We start from the raw sequence: 11107 nt of genomic DNA, 5'->3' as shown, positions 1-11107 counted from the left end.
CCCGCCATTATGCAAGATGTAGAGGTAATCGGGAAAGTGCGATGCAGTGACCACAGGATGGTGAGGTCCCGAATTAGCCTAAATCTGAAGAAGGAACGCAACAGATTAGTAAGAAAGAATCCCATCAACGAATTAGCGGTGAGGGGGAGGGCAGAAGAGTTCAGGATCTCGCTACAGAATAGGTTTTCAGCTCTAACTGAGGATGGCGACATTACCCTAGAGGCAAGGAACAATAATTTCAGAGATATCATTACTGAGTGCGCGGTAGAAGTAGGCGGTAGGATAGTTAGAGAGGATACCGGTAAGCTGTCTAAGGAGACGAAAGATTTGATTAAGAAACGCCAGAGTATGAAAGCTTCCAATCCAACAGACCAGATCGAATTGGCCGAGATATCGAAGCTAATCAATAAGCGCAAGGTGGCCGTTATTAGGAAGTATAACATGGAGAAAATTGAGCATGCTGTAAAGAACAGGAGAAACCTTAAAGCGGTAAAGAAGAAATTGGGCATAGGCAAAAACCAGATGTATGCGATAAGGGACAATGCGGGCAAGGTCATCACTAATATGGAAAAGATAGTCAAAGTAGCCGAGGAGTTCTAAACAGATCTTTACAGTAGCCAAAGTAGTCAGGACCGTAATGAGATTGGCGGTAGGGAAAAACAGTCAGACGTTCCACCAGTGACGAAGGACGAGGTGAAGAAAGCACTAGAAACTATGAAAAGGGGGAAATCAGCTGGAGAGGATCAGATAACTACAGATTTGCTGTAGGACGGGGGGGATATCGTGCTAGAAAACCTGGCCACCCTGTATACGCAGTGCCTGGTGTCATCGACGGTCCCGGAACCATGGAAGAATGCAAACATTATCCTCATTCACAAGAAAGGGGACTCTAAGGACCTTAAAAATTACAGACCAATCAGCTTACTGTCTGTTACGTATAAGATATTTACTAAGGTAATCGCTAATAGAATCAGGACAACCTTAGACTGCAATCAAGCAAAGGATCAAGCAGGGTTTCGGAAACGGTACTCTACTATCGATCATATCCATACCATCAATCAGGTGATAGAAAAATGCTCGGAATATAACCAGCCCTTATACATAGCATTCATTGATTACGAAAAAGCATTTGACTCAGTTGAAACCTCTGCGGTGATGCAGGCATTGCGAAATCAGGGGGTAGACGAGCCATACGTGAAAGTGCTGGAAGATATATATAGCGGCTGCACAGCAACCATAATTCTGCATAAAGAAAGTAACAAAATTCCCATAAAGAGAGGTGTTAGGCAAGGAGACACAATCTCCCCAGTACTATTCACAGCTTGTTTAGAGGAAGTATTCAGAGACTTGGAATGGGAGCAGTTAGGGATAAGGGTAGATGGAGAATACCTCAGTAATCTGCGATTTGCTGATGACATTGCCTTGCTAAGCAACTAGGGGGATGAACTGCAAATAATGATTGATGACCTAGACAGGAAAAGTAGAAAGGTAGGCTTGAAAATCAATATGCAGAAGACTAAGGTAATGTTCAACAGCCTCGGGAAGGAACAGCAGTTTACATTAGGTAGCGAAATACTGGAAGAAGTAGGCGAATATGTCTACTTAGGACAGGTAGTAACAGCAGACCCGGACCACGAAAAGGAAATAACAAGAAGAATACGATTGGGATGGAGCGCATTTGGCAAGCACTCGCAGATTATGACTAGCAGCTTACCGGTATCGCTCAAGAGGAAAGTATACAACAGTTGCATCTTGCCTGTACTCACCTATGGGGCTGAAACGTGGAGGCTAACCAAGAGAGTTCTACTTAAGTTGAGGACAACCCAGAGGGCTATGGAACGAAAAATGGTAGGGGTAACATTAAGAGATAGAAAGCGTGCAGAGTGGGTCAGAGAAATAACTCAGGTTACCGACATTCTAGTAGAAATTAAGAAGAAGAAATGGACATGGGCAGGACATGTAGTGCGAAGAGAGGATAACCGATGGTCGCTGAGGGTAACAAACTGGATTCGAAGGGAAGGAAAGCGTAGCAGGGGGCGGCAGAAAGTTAGGTGGGCGGATGAGATTAAGAAGTTCGCAGGGGTCAAGTGGATGCAGCTAGCACAGAACCGGGTTAAGTGGAGAAATATGGGAGAGGCCTTCGCCCTGCAGTGGGTATAATCAGGCTGATGATGATGATGATGAGATTGGTTTGGAAAGTAGTAAACACCAAGCGCCAGGAACACATGTTTTTGCTACGGATATCCTATCCTAGTAGAGCTAAGCCAGGGTCAATTTTTCCTCTTTTAATTTCAAGCCACTGTCAGTGATTTCAATTCTAATTATAAAACCCTTGGTAATATAAAGTGCTGATAAAGTGCCCAAACTCTAAACCAATATATTTTGCTTCAGAAGCATTTTTGGTTAGAGGGTTCAGCCCCGCCGGGGTGGTGCAGTGGTGAGACGCCCGATTACTGTGCCGGAGTTCCCGGGTTCGAACCCGACCTCGGCGGCTGCGTTTCGATGGAGGCGAAACGAAGAGGCGTCGTGTGCTGTGCGATGTCAGCGCACGTTAAAGATCCCCAGGTGGTCGAAATTACCCCGTAGCCCTCCACTACGGCTCCTCTTTCTCTCTTTCCACTTTCATTCCCACCTTCCTCCCTTCCCTTACGGCGTGGTTCGGGTGTCCACAGAGCAAGTGTGACAGTTACTGCGCCTTTCCCTTCCTGTGAACCAATTTATTTATTTATTTATTTAGAGGGTTCAGCGTTACGCGTTCAATCAGGCAATGAGGAACACCTTAGCGGTGGCATCCGGGGAAGCTTCGAATGCCTGAAGTTCCTTAACCTGTGATCACATCGCATAGAGCACGGATGCCTGCCGTTTCGCCGCCTTCAAAACGAAGTTCCTGCAGTCACATTCGAACTAAGCCAACACAGTAAAATGGAGATATATGCGATGATACTTCTCGGAAAGAGAAAATTCCGATTGAAGGCTCAATAACCCTTTCTTTCTTATTTTGGCCAAATCAAGATCGCTGCAAGACTAACCGAACGGATGTAGATAAAGATAAATTTATATTATTTAATTTCTCTTATAGACCCAAAAAACACCTTTCGCTCGCATCAACTTCAAGCGTCGCATGAGGGCTATCGATCTAAACGGTCTCTAACAATCTTTACAGACTCACAAACAGCATGCCGCAACTATCTTCGCGGCAGAATCGGGCACAGAGCGCTCCGCATACTCCGCTCTTGGGTCCACATAACACGACAACCAAACGAAAAACCAATCAAGCATACTATAGTATGGACGCCGGCACACGCGGCAGTAACAGGGAACCGAGAGGTGGACAGGATAGCTCGAGGGTACACTTATTACCGAGCATCCAACGTAGGCGACCTGGAGGAGAACAAACCTGTACCCCAAGATTATTCGGCGATACTAAACCATTACAAGCGCTGCAGAAAGCGGTACCCACCACCACACTACTCCATTAGCAGAGAGGACTCAGTCGCGTGGAGGCAGATACAAACGGGCTCGTACCCGAATCTACACGTACTCAACAAAATGTATCCCACACAGAACACTGACAAATGCCCTTGGTGCCAAGAACCACCCACGCTGTACCACATATCCTGGGCATGCCAGAGGATAAGCGTGGTACCCGTTATAAAAAACCCGAGTGCGGAGCAATGGGAGGGAGTGCTCTCCAGCGATCGCCGAGTCGACCAAGAAGGTCTGATTCGGCGAGCACAACTGGCAGCAGCATCCAGCGGAGCCCCTGACTAAGGGCAACCGACCTTTGTCTTAGAAGATGGACGAAGCCATCTGAAAACCGCAGAAGACAAGCCAATCTAGAGCTAAATAAAATTTTTCACTCACTCACACACACAAATCAGGCCAAATTAATGCAGCAATGTTCCACAAACAACTAACCTGAAGTTGCTTGTACCACTTAAAGGCAACGAGTTTCCTTAAGTAGTACTCCCTATATTCTCTCTTAAGTAGTGTTTCCTATATTCTGCTCGTTATATTCTTTTTCGCCCTTTGAACTGGGACACTGGGAACTAATGCGAAATCTGAAAGCGTTGACCCACAAGGGTGGTGCAGTCAAATACACAACATGGGTTTAAGCCACTTCTCTCTCTCTGTGGGTGGGTGTGTGTGTGTGGAGTAATTATCTTTATATGTAAAATCTGATAATAAACTAGGCAATAAAGGAAAAAAAGCCAGGGCGGCGCAGCGGTAAGACGGCCGACTGCTGTCCGGAGTTCCAAGGTTCGAACCCGAACACGACGGCTGCGTTTCGATGGAGGCGAAACGAAGTGGCGTCCGTGTGCTGTGCGATGTCAGCGCACGTTAAAGATCCCCAGGTGGTCAAAAAAACTCCGTAGCCCTCCACTACGGCTCCCCTTTCTCTCTATCCACTTTCACTCCCACCTTCATCCCTTCCCTTACGGCGCGGTTCAAGTGTCCACAGAGCAAGTGTGACAGATACTGCGCCGTTCCCTTCCTGTGAGTCAATTATTATTATTCCTACATTGTATATAGAATTATTGAAAGGAAAGGCATTTTAGAGTGTGTTTAGTGACAGTGATCTTGTGTAGAAACCCGGAGACAGTTGAACATGTGTTTATAGATCGTTAAGATGGGGCTTTCTTTTACGATGTCATACAGCAAACTTTGGGCAAATATTTCGCTCTAAACCCCCATCACATTCGGTTCTTGGCTGCAGAAAGTAATGACAGTGGTCCGTATATACGGACTCTGGTATAATCGTATAATATGATAAAGTTATTAGGCTTGCATAGCGTGGAAATACTGAATGGCTGTTCGCCGTGCTGATCTCAATGTCTGACTAATCCAACAGTATTTAGGTGACTGTGTTCGACAGATAATTGATGTTTTTAAACACAGTCTTCCGTACACGAGTTTATCGATGTATTTGAAAAAGTGGTTAATTTGGAAATTTCATAATCAGGAGAATTAGATGTAAACTGGTTCATTTTTGCAAAATCGACCAGGCTTGTATTGTTGTTGAGATAAAGGCACTAAAGAAAAGTTTTGTGGTTAATACGCCCGCCTACTGAACCGAAATACCCGGGTTAGAACCTGACCGCCCACAACTACTTTTCGACAGTGGCGAAACTGAGGGACGTTCGCGTGCTGTGCAGTGTCAGTTCAAGCAGTGCCTCCTTGATTTATCCGTGCCTGCAGCATTGGGGCGCTTGCCTCCTGCCAAACCCTCTCCCCTTCCTTTCCCAATAGGGCGTTATTAGCCCTCCACTACGGCTCCTCCTTCTCTCTTGATACTTTCACTCCCATTTTCCTCCCTTCCCTTACGGCGCGGTTGCGGTGTCCACAGAAAACAAGTGAGACAGTTACCGCGCCTTTCCCTTCCTATATATTAATCAGTAATAAATAAATCTGGCCTCGCCTGCCCCGCCGGGGTGGTGCTGTGGTAAGACGCCCGACTACTGTGCCGAAGTACCCGGGTTCGCACTCGACCTCGGCGGCTGCGTTTCGATGGAGGCGAAACGAAGAGGCGTCCGTGTGCTTTGCGATGTCAGCGCACGTTAAAGATCCCCAGGTGGTCGAAATTACTCCGTAGTCGCCCACTACGGCTCGTCTTTCTCTCTTCCCACTTTCACGCCCACCTTCCTCCCTTCCCTTACGGCGCGGTTGAGGAGTCCACAGAAAACAGGTGAGACAGTTACCGCGCCTTTCCCTTCCTATAAATCAATCTGGTTTCGCCTCGCGGCCACGACGCGAAGTTATTCTCAAGCAGCATGGCCTCCGGGATCCGAAGGCCATGCTAGCAGACGCTCCTCGCTCCGGCGGAGCAGTCGCTTGCAGAAAACTCGCGAAGATTAAAGGTCTTGAAAGTTTTTCAAACCAACAGAAAATAAAAAAAAGGACACGATTGCAAAAGCGCGTCTGCATATGTTTCGCGCGCACATAACACTTGTATTTATATAGGGCGTAACGCTAGCACCACCACACAGCCCCTCATCGAAATAAAACCGGCAATTTCAGTCCTATGAAGACAGGCGCGACGCTGCAGGCACTGTTCTCTAAAAGGCACTGGTTCAAGTTGTTGCGACTGAAGGAAGAAGGGAAAGAAAATGCATGGGCCTGCTACTGGCTCTGTAGCAATATACTGGCTGGTGTGACGAGCGCCCGAGCTTCCCTATGGGCGAGAATGACGCCCTTTGCAATGATCATAAAGCCAATTGATAGCGGCAGAGGACGCTGCTTTTCGGGAGGGTACCACCAGAGCAGACGACGTGGTGTTCTCGATTCGGAAGACGGCAGTCTGTTAGTGTTTGCGTGTGTATTCAACCTGCTTCTGTGCGTCGTTTGCGCTCACCAAGATGTGGCGGTTTGTTTCCGGTGTAGGTGCTTGCACATGCGAGTCATTCCTCACTTCTAGCTGCTCGGCGACGATTGCATCTGTTTTTTTAGAGCGGTGCTCTTTGGCGTCCGTTCCTGGGTTTCGCGTCGGCGTCGTCGTCGGCCTCGTAACCAGCTCCGCCCCCCTTTCATCCCCCCCGCGCTAGCAGCGACCGACTGATACCGCTGGATGCCGCTAGAGAGTCAAGATAACGTGACTGCATAGAACACGGTCGCCGCCATGCAGAAAGAGGAGGGGAGGGTCCCCCCCCCTGTTCCTGTGTGGCGGATAGGGTGCTCTTCAGTTGCCGACGCGCCGGTTATTTCACGTTGGCCCCGGCACGTCGACGAATACGTGACCACCTTCCCACGGCTAGATCTGGTTCTTGGCGCTGCGGAAGCGAGGGTATCATATTTTTTGCGTCGGCATCGGCGGCGTTGTCCCTGAAACCAACTCCGCAGCTGGGGTTGACTCACTATCGGCGTCAGCAGCATCAGTCAGTCGCTGCTATCTCTTCCCTCCTCCCTTTATCGCGTTGTCTGCGCACGCTTTTGCCCCCATCGTTTGCCGCTGGGTGTACACGCCGCCCCCCTCCCCCCTCTTCCTGCGAGTCTCCGGTTGTCAAAGGGCCGGCTCGAACTTAATTCCTTTCTTCGCTCCTCCTCCAATGCAACCCCTGTGCGGTGGCAATCAGAGAGCCAGATCGGTGGCGGCGGATCTGTATATGTGCAGCGCCCGAGCCGAAATTGCCGCTGCCGTTCGCCACTGCGAAATTATCTGCCAGTTCTTTCTGAGCCATGAGCGAGACGAATGTTGACATAAAGACATACAGGAATTTCTTCACACTTATGCGGGAGAACATCCCGTTCCTCTCGCTCGTAACGCGTCCCACGGCTGTGACAACCTGGCGAGGCACTTGTATAGATCTCGTCTTTGAGAATCAAGCATTGGTGTACCAAGTCGAACATATATCAGTCTATTTCTCCGACCACAAAGCTTCCTTCATGACTGTCAAGAACTGTTAGTGGAGTCTTTGTTAAAGGAATACATGTGAAAAATTAAAAAAAAAATTCTGTGATATCGCATACATGTGTTGCTCGATTTCTTTGCCTCAATCTATCGAAAAGGTGAAACAGCTTATTTGCTGCGCTCAAATTTCGCATTAGGAAGTAACGTAATCGTCGGTAATTTTTTCACGTTTTGTGTGTGGTGCCCGCCTGTATCCCTTCCTTTTTTACTATGTCGCCAATGGTGAAGCGAGTGCCTGAGTGTTATTTCCCTAGTGCCTCTCACTAAACTACACAGAAAAATGCCGAAGAGAAAGCGGCAGTGCAAACAGAGAAGACTTGCTTTGTTGGCAAACGAGGCTACCGCTAGAACAAGGAGCGTACTATTTTCATATTCACTGCACCATCTGATATGGTACGTACGCATTCTGCAGAATGGAAACGAATAATAGATAGAAATGACGGAAGGTAAGCGCCAACTGCTTTATTTTGCGAGAAACATTTAGAGCATGCAGTTATAAATTCACAGGGGCGGAAGCATCAGCGTGTCGGGTGCTCCATGACATGAGTGTGTATAACGCAAAGAAGGAAGCACGAGAAAGTGTACCCAATCAGGCGCTACAAATAGCACCTGTGTTCTGTACGTTTTCTGGGTCCCTCGTCCTTTTGGGCTAAACACTCATGTCATGGATGCAGTTATATATTGGGCGCATATATGTTTCTCCGCGTTTTGTAGCGCAGGGGCCATGCTAATCTTCTCTGTATCGTTCCAATTTTAGTATATGTACTTTGGATGAAATCGCGGAAGCGGTACGCACTTCACAGGTAGAACGGCTCCGCCTAACCGCCGCAGGCAGATCCATTCTAGAAAAACTGGGCATCGACACTTGGGGAGGCGCTCAGACAAAATCTGAAATAGACATGGCTGTACGGGACAGGCTATGGATACCTCCGCTGCCAAAAAACATGCATCCCGAACACCATACGGAGCGTCGGGAAAAAAGAGCTCAAATGCTCAGTAGGAAATTTAGCCGCTTGCCGCCGGAGGAAGTAGCCTTTGTAGATGCTGCCGGAGGGGCAAGCTCCTTTATGGTTGCAGCGGTATCGAATGGGTCGAGTAGACCGATCACCGCGGTCACCCTGAAAACTAGATCTCCTGAGGCAGCTGAGGAAGTGGCTGTAGCTCTAGCCTGCGCCCAGACAAAGGCGCATTTTGTGATCTGCGACAGCAAAACTGCCATACGAAATTACAGTCGTGGGTTTATTGCTCCCCAGGCAATTCGAATATTACAGCAATCACCAATCTCGAGAACTATACAGCTGATTTGGACTCCATCGCACACTGGCGTTCCCGGCAACGAATCCGCCCATGCCATGGCTCGAGGGCTCTACCACCGAGCCGGTGGCAGAGAGGGCGGACTTGGAGCGGGGACCATAGAGTGTGCCAAATCTTACACAGAAATTCTGCAGCATTATAGACTCAGTAGACGGGTGGCTGCTGTGCCAGCCCCTACCCTAAATTTCAGGCAGGCCGTCGCCTGGCGTCGCCTTCAGACTGGGACATTTCCGCACCCACTCCTGGTGAGCCATATGCTCCCAGGAGAAAGATCTGAATTGTGTGCAAACTGTGACTCGAGAGGGACCCTCGAACACATCCTCTGGGACTGCCCCTTTTCTCCCGGGAGGGGTCTAAATCTGACGCCGCAACTCTGGGAGACCATGCTGCGCTGCTCGGACCCTGAGCTCCAGCTAGCCGCCATCCAGCTGGCCTGGGACGCCGCCGGCCAACAACGTCTGCCGGCCTGCGTCTGAGGCGGGGCACCCGCCATCCATCCCAAGCGACGGAGGGCCGGAGCCTCTTCATCCGCTGGAATCAATAAAAAGTTCTGCTCTCTCTCTGTTTCTCCGCGTATACAAGCGGCATTCCAACGAGCTCCCCCCCCCCCCCCCCCCCCTTGTCATGAACCGCCCGAGTCTCGTGCCTATTGTGAATCTGAGAAAAAAGAAAACTCCGTAAGCCTCTTCATTCAAAAAATGGATACTTTGGCACAGCCTGGTGAGCAATCACAAACCGCGATGTAGCTTAAAACATGAAGCTGTAAGCAGACCTCGTAATCTTGTGCTCTGCTGTTCATGTAATTCTACCACATGCCTGGTTTGTTATTAAACATACATGAAAGGAGCGTTGCGTGACTTTGTTTCCTGTGTTTTTCACATTCACAATATATGAAAACTGCGCGTACGTGTTTACTTGTCAGCAAGTGTACAGTGCACAGAAAGAACCATATATGCATGCCAATGCAACTGAAGCATTTCACTTTATTATGAAAATTACACATTATATTTTATATCAATAGAAGCTTATGTTTTAATTGTTGTTAGAATAGAAATTTCGTGTTTCCCTTTATGAGCACGGGATGTCCGAAGTTGCGCTAACTACACAGAAGCCTTCACAAGCGAGAAGCGTTAAATATGTGCGCCGCTTCCAGTCCAAGACTCAAAACACAACCTGAAACTTGTAGTTAGCGGCTTCAGTTATGGCTGGGGGTCTGCTGCGACTTAATGAGGGCTAAAATGCAGCGCGTGCAGTCCTCCTGCCAAATATGTGACAGCGCGGTAGGCTGCGAGCAGCGCAGCTGGTACCCACCCCGTTTGCAGCGCTCCTGACGGCGGCCGCCTGCAATCATCGCTCGCGGTGCCACCCGGAAGGCCACGGTCGGCACACTAGCCAATATATTCTAGGCACTATACCGGCTGAGAGAGCTGGTTACGAGGGACAGTGGCGACGCCGGCACGAAACGCAGGAACGGGCGCCAAAGAGCTGCGTTCTAATAAATACAGCGAGGACGAGTACCAAGAAATTTTTTGCGCCACTTCGGTTCGCTCACACGCGCTCACAGACGCTCAGCCAATTTATACTAGGCACTATAGCCACCTCCGCTGCCTCGCGTGGACAGAAGAGAGAACAAAAAATTATAGGGTCTCTTAGATGTCTCTTAAGAGGAGAATGGCGAAAGCCTACCCTTTCTATCCTATAATTTCCCTCCCATCTTTAGCCTCTTGTCGGCATTCGTTGCATTGCTACATATAATTATAATTGGTTTACAGGAAAGGAAAGGCGCACACTTTCTCTTTCAAGTGCGAGTTTGGACGTTTACACCATCGCTCCTGTCGCGTGGCGTTCCTTGGCGGGCAATCAAGTGTTGCATCGCAGATGGCATATCGGGCTGGGACAGGTGGGCCACCGCCGCTTGCGGCGGGGGCTAGCCTGCCGCAAAATTTTATCGGTTGTAGGCCGTCATTGGCCCCGCCATCGTTTCGGTAGTGGACGATGGCTGTTGCGGCGCGCGTCTTTCTCTCTCTCTTCCTTTTCTTCTTTATTTTCTCTTCTGTGTCCCGCCGAGGTGGTGCAGTGAATAAAACGCCCGACTACTGTGCCGGAGTTCCCGGGATCGAATCCCGGCCTCGGCGGCTGCGTTTCGATGGAGGCGAAACGAAGTGGCGTCCGTGTGCTGTGCGATGTCAGCGCACGTTAAAGATCCCCAGGTGGTCGAAATTACTCCGTAGCCCTCCACTACGGCTCCTCTTTCTCTCTTTCCACTTTCATTCCCACCTTCCTCCCTTCCCTTCGGCGCGGTTCGGGTGTCCACAGAGCAAGTGTGACAGTTACTGCGCCTTTCCCTTCCTGTGAACCAATTTAACTTTATTTTAGTGAATAAAACAC

At 49.1% G+C, this 11107-nt stretch overlaps 1 non-coding gene across 1 annotated transcript; it reads right to left on the bottom strand.

The window, feature by feature from the left end:
- Positions 1-8081: 8081 nt before the first annotated feature.
- Positions 8082-8184, bottom strand: LOC146200634 (U6 spliceosomal RNA). Its single transcript, XR_014705383.1, has one exon. It is a non-coding gene; the product is annotated as a U6 spliceosomal RNA (small nuclear RNA).
- Between the last annotated feature and the right edge of the window lie 2923 nt (positions 8185-11107).

This window comes from Amblyomma maculatum, chromosome 2 (genome assembly GCF_055883805.1).
Source record: "Amblyomma maculatum isolate TAMU_Amacu chromosome 2, ASM5588380v1, whole genome shotgun sequence".
Lineage (NCBI taxonomy): Eukaryota > Metazoa > Arthropoda > Arachnida > Ixodida > Ixodidae > Amblyomma > Amblyomma maculatum.
Note: the sequence above shows the minus strand (reverse complement) of the source record. Positions and strands in the feature narration are given on the sequence as shown.